Source organism: Lycium barbarum, chromosome 7 (assembly GCF_019175385.1).
Source record: "Lycium barbarum isolate Lr01 chromosome 7, ASM1917538v2, whole genome shotgun sequence".
Lineage (NCBI taxonomy): Eukaryota > Viridiplantae > Streptophyta > Magnoliopsida > Solanales > Solanaceae > Lycium > Lycium barbarum.
Genome location: NC_083343.1, coordinates 133657748 through 133671007, shown reverse-complemented (window position 1 = coordinate 133671007; position 13260 = coordinate 133657748). Strand labels below are relative to the sequence as shown.

The 13260-nt window shown below is 36.3% G+C and overlaps 1 long non-coding RNA gene across 1 annotated transcript; it reads right to left on the bottom strand.

Annotated features, from left to right (window-relative positions):
* Window positions 1-9031: 9031 nt before the first annotated feature.
* LOC132602703 (uncharacterized) lies at window positions 9032-10771 on the bottom strand. Its single transcript, XR_009567867.1, has 3 exons — window positions 10569-10771; window positions 10029-10075; window positions 9032-9267 (listed from the first exon to the last, which is right to left on the bottom strand). It is a non-coding gene; the product is annotated as an uncharacterized LOC132602703 (long non-coding RNA).
* Window positions 10772-13260: the final 2489 nt, after the last annotated feature.

Here is a 13260-nt window from a genome sequence, read left to right as displayed (position 1 = left end):
CATGGAACTAAATAAATAGATTATACAAAAATCTATCTCACTCTAATACAGGAATTTAAAATTTTAATGTAATTGGCTATTATAAGAACACAACAATCATTACAGTACAATATTTCTTGAAATTTCTTTTCAATTTAAGAAACTGAAGAGAAGATTGATTAAAGAATACACATCAATACATAGACTATCTCATTGCATGTCAAGGATATTTATTCTCAGTCGCTTCACCTACTGCATCCTCAACTCGATGTGACAAAGCTTTAGCATCACTCCTTACACCTTGATGTGCCGTGAAATTACGGGATATTCGATGCTAATTCCTTAAGCTTTTGTGACTCTTCAAGCACTTTTGTTGTTATTTTTCGTGTATTTATGTCGTTTTATAGGATAAGATGTCCGGAGAGCATAACGGAGCAAAATGGAACAAAAATGGCTGAAATGCGGCACATGCTAGCAGCACATGCGAGTAGCATGTTGTGCATGCGAGCAGCACTCGCTGCAGCATGTGCTGACAGAGATATTTGCACAACATGCTACAGTTTGGTGCAACATGCGACACAAGATGCGAGTAGCATGTTGTGCACGCAGGGTATTTTTGTCCAGATTTTGTTCCCGTTTTGACACTTCTATAAATAGAATGCTAAGGTTTGTAAAACTCATCTTTGGCCATTCAACACAAGTTTTGGAGACTAGGGTTCCTACATCACACTTGGGGATTGAAGATTTGAAGTTTTGATAAGAAATTTCTTAACCCTTCACTCATTTCTTCAATTCCTTGCTCTGTATTGTATATCTAAGTGTGTAGAATTTTATTCCATAACTTTAATCTTGTTATGAAAATATTCATTTGCAAAGTTGGATGAAACCTCTTGTTATGCTTATGTATTGAATGATCTTTATTGCTATTGAAGTGGGTCTTTGTTGTTTTATTTAATCTTGTTCTTTAATGTTTCTTAAGGGATTAGCTAACCCTAAGACTCGCCCATTTACTTTGATTGAGCTCGGAAGAGGAATTCTAGGTTGGGAAAGATTAATTAACAAGAATTTGGGTCATTAAACCCATCTAATAACTTGAGCTCGGAAGAGGATAGTTACTTGAGGTTAAATTGATTGTACCTAATATCACACTCTAAGGCTTGGAAAAGCTTAGAGTGAAATTCATTGATTTGGTTGGAAGACTTTCAATGAGATTTTAGAAATCATTATCTATCAACACAAACCGACTCTTAGTTGTAAAATCATAAAATACATTGGATCGTTACTTGAGAGTTTCTTGTATCCATGCTTGTGGCCATTGATCATTTTACTTGCTTTCTAGGTTAGTTTACATTTCCGCATTAGTTATAATTTTCTCAAAAACCAAAATATTATCTATCGTTTGGCTTAGCTTGGTAAGTGAAAGTTCCTTACTTTCTTAATCGCCTAGTATATTGTTCCCTGTGGGATCGACCCCGACTCATAGTTGGATAAATTATATTGCATACGACCGTGTATACTTTCTCTTTGAGGAGTGGATTTGGACGTTATCACACCTGCAACAAAAACTTCCAACTTCAACACATTTTGGGGTTAAAAATATGAATATGTTAGATAAATTCAACTTAAAAATATAAAATCTTGAATACTAAGCATATACTTATCTGTGCTTGGCACAACCCTAAAAAAATCCGATACATAATTAAGTGTTATTGTCACGTGTTTATAAAGAATATGTGTGTGAATGAAACAAAAGAAACTATATCATTATCACATATAAAACCTTCTTTAAGAAAGTGAGCAGACTCTTCTATACAAAGACAAATCTGCAAACAAAGAAGTCCGAAAAATTATACCTGAGAAATTGTTCACTGCATTTAAAAAAAAAAAAAAAACAGAAACCAAGTTGGAATATCAAACTCCTATTGGTTCACGTTTAATAATGTTCAAAATCTATTAAAAGTTCCCAAAACTGCTGTAACAGTTCTAATTAAGAAGCACGTAATTGCTCTGATATAGAAAAATATAATAAATGAAGGAAAATCCCCAAAAAAAGATTAAAAAAATATAAATAGAGAGATTCGGAGCTAAATTTACCTTTTTGGTACAAGAATATTGTAGGATTAGAATTCAAGAAAAGGATAAAATGGTCATTTAACTTTTCATGAATATTTTAGTAATTTAACTTTAGCTATAGGAGTTTCCCAATATTATACTCTATACTAGTCAATTTATCCCACTTCAAGCGGTCAACACCTGAACTGACAAAATTGAGCTAAAAAATAAAATTTTCATAATACGAAAAGTGAAACTACATATATAATGTAAGACTACATTAGAAAGAAAATCGAAACACGATGCAAATTTGTATTTTTTTTTTTTTTTTTTTTTGTCTAATTTTAATTTCAAGCTACACTTGTCTTACTTATCATGGTTAAGTAATGTATTCTCACCCTAATAAACTTAAACATGATGAATTAGTATGATTTGTAAACAGCCGATATAGATATCTATCTATCTATATATATTATTGTTACAACATCACTGGCTCACTTTCGAATCCCGTGTGAATCAATATTGTAAATTTGTAATATTACCCCACCGAAAGATGTGTCCCGAACAAAAATTCGGAGAGTCCTTGTCAATTCCCTCATTGTTTTTCTCTAAAAAAAAAACAAAAAAAAAAACGCAAAATAGTACTAATTCAAGAAGAGCAAGTCTGTTAGCTTGGATGAAGGAGAAGAGGTCATTGATGATTTCAAGGTGCCAAACTCGGGTAGCACTCTTACAAGGAAACATTGCCTGGTGATTCTATAGGGCGCAGCCATTCCAACTTCTGATTGAAAAGATATGTTACACGCTGACTTTCAATCAACAATATATAGACGTGGTCACTGGACAATACCCGAGGCATGTGCGGGAAGAAGGCAAGGCCATTGAGTTCAAGAATACGAGACATAGGATTTACTCTAATGACAATGGGAATAATTGGTGTATTCGTATTGGTATGGCATGTGGAACCACATCAATTTCGAGCATCCTGCAACATTGAATACCTGGATATGGACCCTAAGAAGGAGGAGGAATAATCAACGATCTCACTGTTTTTTTGCATGAGGAAGGACTATTATTCCAAGGTTGGTAAGGCATGGAAGCGCAGCTATATTCTTTACGGTAAATCAACTATGATTGCAGCAGCTGTTAATAACTTCTTGAACTATGACATGTATGATCTTGAGCTCACATCAGTTAATAATAACTCAATGCTTAATAATATGGTAGCATAATGAAAAGAGTGAAATATAACCTACATGCTTAATTGAACTATGAGGTAGAAGTCTTTTTACTTTCGTTAGCGTATCTATATTGTATTAGTAGAAGAAACAGCAGCCACGTTGAGTTTAAACATCAGCTGTTTAGGGACAGGATAGTCTCGTTATATGTATAAAATACATTTAAGAGTTTACATGGACCTGCAATATGGGCATCACTCTTTTGTGTCATTGGAATGTTAACATACCTGCCCCGTTATGGACCCATTACCTTTATTAGAGCAGTTCACCTCTTCTTCTTTCCCTCTATGTTGGCATTGAAAAGATTTGTTCTAGCGGTTGCTGCACAACATTTGGAGATATCAGTAAGGAAATTGAGAGATAAAGCTAGCCTATTCGTTAAGGGAAATCAATAAAAACCAACCAACCAAACAAAAATTTATGGATTCATGGATAATAAGTACCCTTTCTGCTGGGATTAATTACCGTGGCGCGTAATTTCAGAGCCAAATTTGTAGCAGCAATAGCATGGGGAACTAACTGTCCCTGTGCCATAACCTTGGACTTGTAAATCTCCACAAGCACCCTCTCATCATACTCCTTGAATTGCCTCATCCCAAATCCATTAAAACCATAATATCCTGCATATCCACCATGCCTATTGCTCATACACCTCGAATATGCAATCGTTCACATATGCATCCTGTTCTTTTATCCACAGAGATGTAAAGGAAAGTTCTAAGCAGTACCAAATAATATCCTAGAAAATTATGTAAAGAAACTCATTATTCAAGAATCAATTGGAGAGCCAAACAATGATCTTGAAATTCTTCTTTTAATAAAAATTCAAATGCCTGCAATTGTCATCAATAAAAATAATACTATGCTGGAACTGAAGGATGACCAAAAGATAAACACACATGTTCGTGTTCAAGGAATAGGACATCTAACGGAGCATAAACTAAACCTTATGTGGTAGCTATTGGCAATTAAACACAAGCTGATGCTTCAGTTTGCGCACAAAACTTCAAAGTAACATAAATATATTCTTCTATATTTGGTATGAGAAGAGCATAAGCAGTTATTTATAGAAAAGTCTGTCTAAGACTGTCACGCTTCCAAAAATATCATCCACCACCTACGCATCCCCCCCCCCCCCCCCCCCCCAAGTTATTTGATGTTTGAGATAGGAGGACAAAGACAGACTTTATTCATTTCTGAAACAACCCTATCATTGCTAAATGATATAGTGTAGTGCCAAATTCTCCGAGTTCATAAAAAGAGAACAGTGTTACCAAGAAGCTATGATGTCTAGTCACAAAAGAATTAAAATTTGAAAATTGTCAAGTAAATCGACACTATCTAAATCGAAAATATCAAGACTTACATAATAAAAGAGCAATAATCTTCGTTAGCAACACAAGAGGCAACAAAATCATACTGACGTGCCCATGGAAAAACTAAGTAAAATAATCAGAGATTTTCAACCAACATATATATATTGGAAGAATCATAATTAGTCTCTAAGGTGACGTACCAAAATATGAGATAAAGGTATAAGTGAGAAGCTTCGGCTGAATCTCTGCTTCGACTCCTTCATTAAGGACTTCGGAACAATAAAAGTCCACTTTCTGTAAAAAAATCAATAGGCAATGAATTTGCTTTGTATAAAAAAATAAAAATGTTCACAATTCTAGATTACTAATCTAATGGAGCCAAGAAATGAGACAAGCAAACACCAAACAAAGAACTTCAGGAATAGATCATATCTAGATGGCACTGTTTTAAGTGCTTAAGGCATCGCTAGTGTGAACTGGCCAATGCAACGATACCCACAATTGCGCACCGAGAATGTTTTTAATCATCATCACTTTTGACCGGTTAAATGTCACCAGTCAAGCATACTCTTCGCAAACAATGTATGCCTGTCGAACTATCTCTATGGCGAGACCCTTCAACTCCACAATATATTCGACATGACCTTTCAGTGTATGCAACTCCCAAAGTCTGTAATGAAAGACGTCACTTTCGCAGGGATAAGAAACCAGAGAAAATTCTGCTTCTCCTTTGATTTATGAAGAGGCTGTTTGGCAGGAATCTTTGAAGTTAAATGGGAAAATTTTTCAGCGACTATTGATTTGTTCATCTCCTTTGATTTATGAAGCGGGTTTGCTTAAACGGTCGCAAGTTAATGAGCCATTGGGTTTTCCACTAATCCTCTGTTTGGATGGTTGTTTCCGGTGGTTCATTAAGGGATTAGGAGAATGCGTGGTGTTTGTTTCTTGTGGTAATAGGAACGACGAGGTGGCTTCAAATAGTTGCGATTCTTCGGCCTTTTGTATATTAGAGTGGGGGTAGAATTCAAGGTAAATTAAATGCCAAAAACACCACAAAAAAAATACTCAAATAGGATTTCAGGCCTTAGAGAGCGCCAAGTCACTGGGCCTATGTCCTGGCGGAAAATTTGTCAGCGACTATTGATTTGTTCATCTCCATTGATTTATGAAGCGGGTTTGCTTAAACGGTGGCAAGTTAATGAGGCTATTGGGTTTCCATTAAGGGATTAGGAGAATGCGTGGTGTTTGTTTCTATTGGTTATAGGAACGACGAGGTGGCTTCAAGTAGTTGCGATTCTTCGGCCTTTTGTATATTAGAGTGGGGGTAGAATTCAAGGTAAATTAAATGCCAAAAACACCACAAAAAAGATACTCAAATAGGATTTCAGGCCTTAGAGAGCGCCAAGTCACTGGGCCTATGTCCTGGCGGAAAATTTGTCAGCGACTATTGATTTGTTCATCTCCATTGATTTATGAAGCGGGTTTGCTTAAACGGTGGCAAGTTAATGAGGCTATTGGGTTTCCATTAAGGGATTAGGAGAATGCGTGGTGTTTGTTTCTTTTGGTAATATTTTGGTAATAGGAACGACGGGGTGGCTTCAAGTAGTTGCCACTCTTCGGCCTTTTGTATATTAGAGTTGGGGTAGAATTCAAGGTAAATTAAATGCCAAAAACACCACAAAAAAGATAAATAGGATTTCAGGCCTTAGAGAGCGCCACATCACTAGGCCTATGTCCTGGCGGAAAATTTGTCAGCGACTATTGATTTGTTCATCTCCTTTGATTTATGAAGTGGGTTTGCTTAAACGGTGGCAAGTTAATGAGGCTATTGGGTTTTCCACTAAGGGATTAGGAGAATGCGTGGTGTTTGTTTCTTTTGGTAATAGGAACGACGGGGTGGCTTCAAGTAGTTGCGACTCTTTTTATTTCTTCATATATTAGAGCGGGGGTAGAATTCAAGGTAAATTAAATGCCAAAAACACCACAAAAAAGATAAATAGGATTTCAGGCCTTAGAGAGCGTCACGACACTGGGCCTATGTCCTGGCTTTATATAGATAAATAGATTATATTTTATGTTATATATAGAGATTATAGATGGATAGATGATTAAGTTCATGTATATAATTAGTGTTCTGTATGGTAAAATGGTAAACAATTTTGAAGATAGGAGCTTCCCACTCTTAATATAACTAGTTCCTATGTACGTGCCTCGCACGTAAATCATTAGTCAATTATTTTATACCTAAGAAAAAAATATTTATTAGAAACTGTATATAGAAAAAGAAATAGTTGTAAAGAAATTGACGTTAAAAATGAAATAATGTCTTAAATGCAAAAAAAAAAAAAAAAAAAAAAAAAAAAAAAAAAAGTCAATGTTATTGCATTAGCATAATAATGGATTTTAAAATTATCAAAATGTCACTACAAAAAAATGAATAATTTACGTAGGTTGAAAGTTATAATTTGCGAGGGTTTTATTTTTCGCTAGCAAATAGTGGAGGCTAAAAACCTCTGCAAATTGGAACTTTCAACCTCCGCAAATTACTCAGTTTTTTTGTAGTATTTAGACATCTCTAGACTTGCAAATATGATCAATTTAGTAAGTTAGCTAATAATATTAGATGGTGTAGAACAATAGAAATATGTAATGCGGCTATACCTTACCTAGTATATTTCTAAGACGGTGTTTTTGATATATATTTTTTTGTCTGCTATAACCAAACTCTTGCATCTATATCGCTCTTGAAAATGCAATCCAGACCAATTTATATTTAAATCAATTTGTTAAATTCATTTTGATTTACTTTTAACTAAATTGTTTCGATATAGTCACGCTCATGGCTTTATAAAAAAAAGTGTAATTAACATGACTCTGTTTCGAAAAGCATCCTGCACCAATCGATCACATATCATGTGCCACTTTTCTCTGCCTATATCTATAGATTCAAACCCTTAGCGGTCGTTTGGCAGCTGGTTAAAATTATGCAGGAATTAGTAATACATGAATTAGTTATGAGGAAATCTATATATTATTTTATGCAGGTATTAGTTAAGCAGAGTTTAGTTTACTCATGTATAAGTTATTTATGTATTAGTTATTCCAGCTTCTATCCTGCATAAAATAATACATAGGTTCTCTCATAATTTATACATATATTAATTATGCATATTTCTAAATTGCTAACCAAACACTGTATAAACTACAAAACATGATCTTACTTATATAAAATTTAATACCTACATAACTCAACTCCAAACTAGCTACTGAACAACCCCTAAGATTTCAAACACAAGAATAGAAACTCAAAGGTGAAAGTAAGTACTCCCTCTGTGTTCCAATATATGCAATACCAAACACACTTCAAATTTTTTAAAAAAAAATCAAAAATCAAAATACACTTCTCATTTTATGCTTAATGAGAAACAATTATAACCACAAAAATATTATGTTATGCTTAAAACCACGAATTTCAAAAGTTATATAACCGTGCAAATACTATAATATTAGATCATAAATATCAAAAATCTCATTTTTCTTTTTTACTCTATATTTATTTTGTCACATAAATTGAAATGGAGGTAGTAGACTCGAGAAACCGTGCATCCTCCGATTGTTCGTGCAGCCCAACATACAACCCAATAGCATAATGAATGAAATTCGTTTTCCTTGTGTAAATTAAACAAACGCTCCATGTATAAATATTAAATATCAGAAACCATTTTTTTTTAAACCAAAATTGGTTCGCAGAATTTCTATCCGTAAATTTTTGTAATAAAAGCAGTAATAGAATTATATTGTGCTCTAACTCCTTAATAAATGCATGGCATCCCCACTCTTTCGTCATTACTTATTTCAGTCAATCAGTTTTGCTATTTATTTCCTCTGCTTATGAATTTGATTCAATTTTGAAAGTATCATGAGGATATTTGTTATATTCTCCGATCCACTTTCCTAAGACACATGACTCTTCCAAATATTGAATTTTATAATATTGTGTAAATTGTTTATACTCAGACCAATAGTACCTAACTTGAAAAACATCCATGACAATGTGATTGATTCCATGTTATTAATCTGCACAATTTATTTGCGACGTAAAATAATATAAAGCTGACACTCTTCGATTGGGAATCAAATTGTAAAATCTTTTTCAAGTCCAAAGCTAACAAAATGTTAAATGAAAAGTCAAAGTAATATATTCACACATCAGCTCATTATAATGTCGTTAATATTAGGTCATTTCAAATTTAATTAGTGATAGATTATAGACTCCTTTGTCACGACCCAGCTAGGGACCGTGACGGGTACCCGGGGCTAGCCACCGAGCACCACTCGCTCTAATACTCATCTTACTCATTTAATGCTCTTTTACCAATTTTATACACGAATTGTAGGAAAATTATATTTTATATAGAAACATAAATACTTATACCACTTTTGCCTCTCGGCCACCAAAATAATATATACATAATAATAACATCGTGTGAGACCATCTGACCCACACTGCGTATCTACGAGCCTCTACTGACATACTAAACATATAGACGGAACAAGACTCCGTTGTGCCCAAAATATGCATATATACCAAAAGAAGAATCATAAGCACCTCCGAACAATGGAGTGCTCTCAATCATCTGACAGCTACTAAGAATCTGGATCAAGCTCACCTCCCTGTCTACCTGTGGGCATGAACACAGCGTCCGAAGAAAACGGACGTCAGTACGAACATTGTACTGAGTATGAGAGGCATAAACAATGAAGAAAGACACTAATAATATAATGTGAACATCAATATGAAACATATGAATCTGAATGACAATCATAAAAGAAGTAATGCATGCTGTCTTACTCATACTCATCATAATCTCATATATGCATAATATGCAAGCTGCCCGTCCATATCGGAACGATGTGATAATCAATAACATTAGCCCGCGTCCAGGCCTCCCGCGTCCGGGGTACCATCTTATGCCACCCACTAGTGGTGTCTACCCATGCCAAAAGGTCATGGTGTATCCGTATAGCTGCCCGCCTTAGCGGTGACTGCCCGGCCAACTAGGCGCGGTGTAATATGATCATGACATGCTCATAAAAAATACTTGTAATAATATGCTTATCATAATATGCTTATCATAGTACATGCATATGACTCAAGATCAACTATACTCTATCGGGGTGGCGTAAGGCCGTGATCCCCCGATTTCATTATGGAACAATTATTGACATTCTGCCTCACCTTGAAGGAATTAGTACTTAAGGTGAGTGTAAGCAATAAATAACATCATTATCAATATGGCATCATCATATCATATCTCTTATCTTATATAGACATTTATGGACTTAGGCTTCTAGCTTTCTGGAAAATAGGAACTCATGAAGAGGAAAAGAACTCATGCTATAGGATTCATGCCATTAGAAAGAAAGGACTAGCCTCACATACCTTGAACTCTATCTAATGTCCAACGTCTACTTCTCGAGCTCGCAGGTCTAAAATTAAGACAACATAGGCCACAGTTAGATTATCCCCATCACTTACTAACCAATCCAAGTACGAATGGAACTTAACAAAATTCGGGCAGCATTTCCCCTGTAAACTTAACAATCCTCGAAATTCCAACTTAGCCAAACATCAATAAAAATACTAGCAACAACAATACCAACAATTTCATATCAAACTAGAATTAAATCCATTCTTAAATCGCTTCCAAAACAGCCCAATATACATTCGTATATCAATGCTTGTATACACTTCTTTATTTTCGTATATCCATAATATAACAATAAACACAACAACAACAACTACAGCCCATCTCACGATATTCCAGCACACCAAACAATTTATGACAACCACCAAACAATCCACATGGTAATAATAATAACAATTTATCTAAATTTTTGCAATTAATTTTGTAGTTCCCGTCTCTCAATTTAACTATGGCCTAGATGAATTTAAATATATCTAGTAGAGGAGAATTCTTACCTTATATTCCAAGAAATAATCTTCTTCCACCTTACTTCACTACGAAGAAAGCCTGGATTCAACAACACGATAAGACGGAATAACGAGATCGAAGCAGTGAGCAAAATCCGAATATTGTTCTTGAGAAAAAAACAACTACATTTTTCTTCCGTAAAATACCAAGTCACGTTGGTGCTCTATCAATTCAAAACTGCGTTGTTTCCATATAAATGGAAGTCACGTTGTTGCTGTTAGGTGTGGAATTGGCCAAACAAGTCAATTCTTTTGTTCACATAGTCGTGATGTAAGCGCTTACCTCATAATAGTTGTGATGTAAGCGCTTACCTCATCATAGGAAATTCATTCCTATAAATAGGTAGCTTATGGTTCATTTGTAAGATATCATTAAGATCATTTGCTATACACATCCTAAGAGAGAAAAAATCTAAGAGAAATACTCTTAATGAAAGGCCTAAGTAAGAGAAGGTCTTTGAGAGAATTTTCTGTGGTAAAATTCTTGAGTGTAATTGGGATTGGGGTTGTGAGGTTGAGTGTTGTAAACACTTGTAATATTTCTTCTTTAATAAGATCTGCAGCAGCAACGTGGACGTAGCTCTCACATTGAGGGTGAACCACTATAAATCTGTGTGTGCTATTTATTCTTCGCTTACATCACGGCGTAAGTAGGTTCTGTCTAAGGAGGTTGATATTTAAGTGGTCCAGCTGTGACCCTCCAATCTTTTCTGCGAACCTGCTTGCAAAGGTCGGATTTGGGATTCAAATCCTAACAACTGGTATCAGAGCAACATGTTGTGTTGTGATTTAGAAACGATGGGAGGCGAAGATGGTACGACGCACGGCATCGGTAAATTCGATGGTACAGACTTTGCGTTCTGGAGAATGCAAATTGAAGATTATTTATATGGCAGAAAGCTTCATGAACCTCTGAGTCCGAAACCAGAGGAGATGAAGCAAGCAGATTGGGATCTCCTCGACAGACAAGTTATGGGAGTCATTCGACTGACGCTGTCGAAGAACGTTGCTCACAACGTGGCAAAGGAGAAGACCACCGCAGATATGATGAAGGTATTGTCTGACATGTATGAGAAACCTTCGGCAAATAATAAGGTATTTTTCATGAAGAAACTATTTCATCTAAAGATGATGGAAAATGCTCATGTTGCTGCACACATAAATGAATTCAATACCATTGTAAATCAATTGTCATCGGTAAAAATTGATTTCGATGATGAAGTACAAGCTCTAATTTTGTTGGCATCCCTACCAAATAGTTGGGAGCCAATGAGAGCAGCGGTTAGTAATTTTGTCGGCAGTGACAAACTAAAGTTCAACGATGTCAGGGATCGTATCCTTGCTGAGGAGGTGCGCAGGACAGATTCGGGAGAGGCATCGACGAGTTCTGCTTTTAATGTTGAAAACAGAAGCAGAAATTATGACAGAAACTACAACCGAAATAGGGGCAGATCAAAGTCAAGGAATGGCAGGGGTCAATCTAGACCAGGACGAACACATGAGTGCTGGAACTGTGGAAAACCAGGTCACTTCAAGAAGAACTGTAGGGCGCCAAAGAAGGAGGACAACAAGGGGGCTGGAATCAACGCTGCTACGGAAGACATTGGCGATGCGTTGTTGCTATCGGTTGACAGCCCGATAGACTCTTGGGTGCTTGATTCAGGAGCGTCCTTTCATACCACCCTACATCATGATATAAAGACAAACTACGTGGCTGGGAATCTCGGCAAAGTTTATTTAGCCGATGGAGAGCCGCTAGACGTTGTTGGCACGGGAGACATTAATTTGAAGATGTCAAATGGATCCTCGTGGAAGATTACAAAAGTTAGACATGTTCCAAAGCTGATGCGAAACCTGATTTCAGTAGGTCAGCTTGATGATGAGGGATATGATCTCAACTTTGGTAATGGGTCTTGAAAGGTGGCGAAAGGTGCCATGGTAGTTGGCCGAGGAAAGAAGATTGGCACTCTCTACATGACGGATAGCTGTCGTGATATTGTTGTTGTGGTTGACAACACAAAGAAGACAGATTTGTGGCATTGTCGGCTTGGGCATATCAGCCAGAAGGGGATGAAGCTGTTGGTGACAAATGGCTTAATTCCGGAGATGAAGATGGTGGACCTTCATACGTGTGAGAGCTGCATTCTCGGAAAACAAAAGCGAGTAAGCTTCTCAAGTGCAGGCAGAGAGTTGAAGGTCGAAAAGCTGGAATTGGTGCACACAGACGTATGGGGACCTACCACTGTACCCTCCCTTAGAGGATCACACTACTACGTGACCTTCATTGATGATTCAACCAGGAAGGTATGGGTTTATTTTATGAAAAATAAATCTGATGTGTTTAGTGTATTCAAAAGATGGAAAGCTATGGTCGAGAATGAAACAAACCTCAAGTTGAAGTGTTTGAGGTCCGACAACGGCGGAGAATACACTGATGGTGATTTCAAATGGTACTGTGCCGATAATGGGATCAAGATGATGAAGACTATTCGTGGAACGCCGCAACAGAATGGAGTAGCCGAAAGAATGAACCGAACGTTGAACGAGCGTGCTCGGAGTATGAGAATACACTCTGGACTGCCCAAGACATTCTGGGCAGATGCAGTCAATACCGTGGCCTTCTTAATTAACCGAGGACCGTCAGTTCCCTTGGATTTCAAAATTCCAGAAGAAGTCTGGA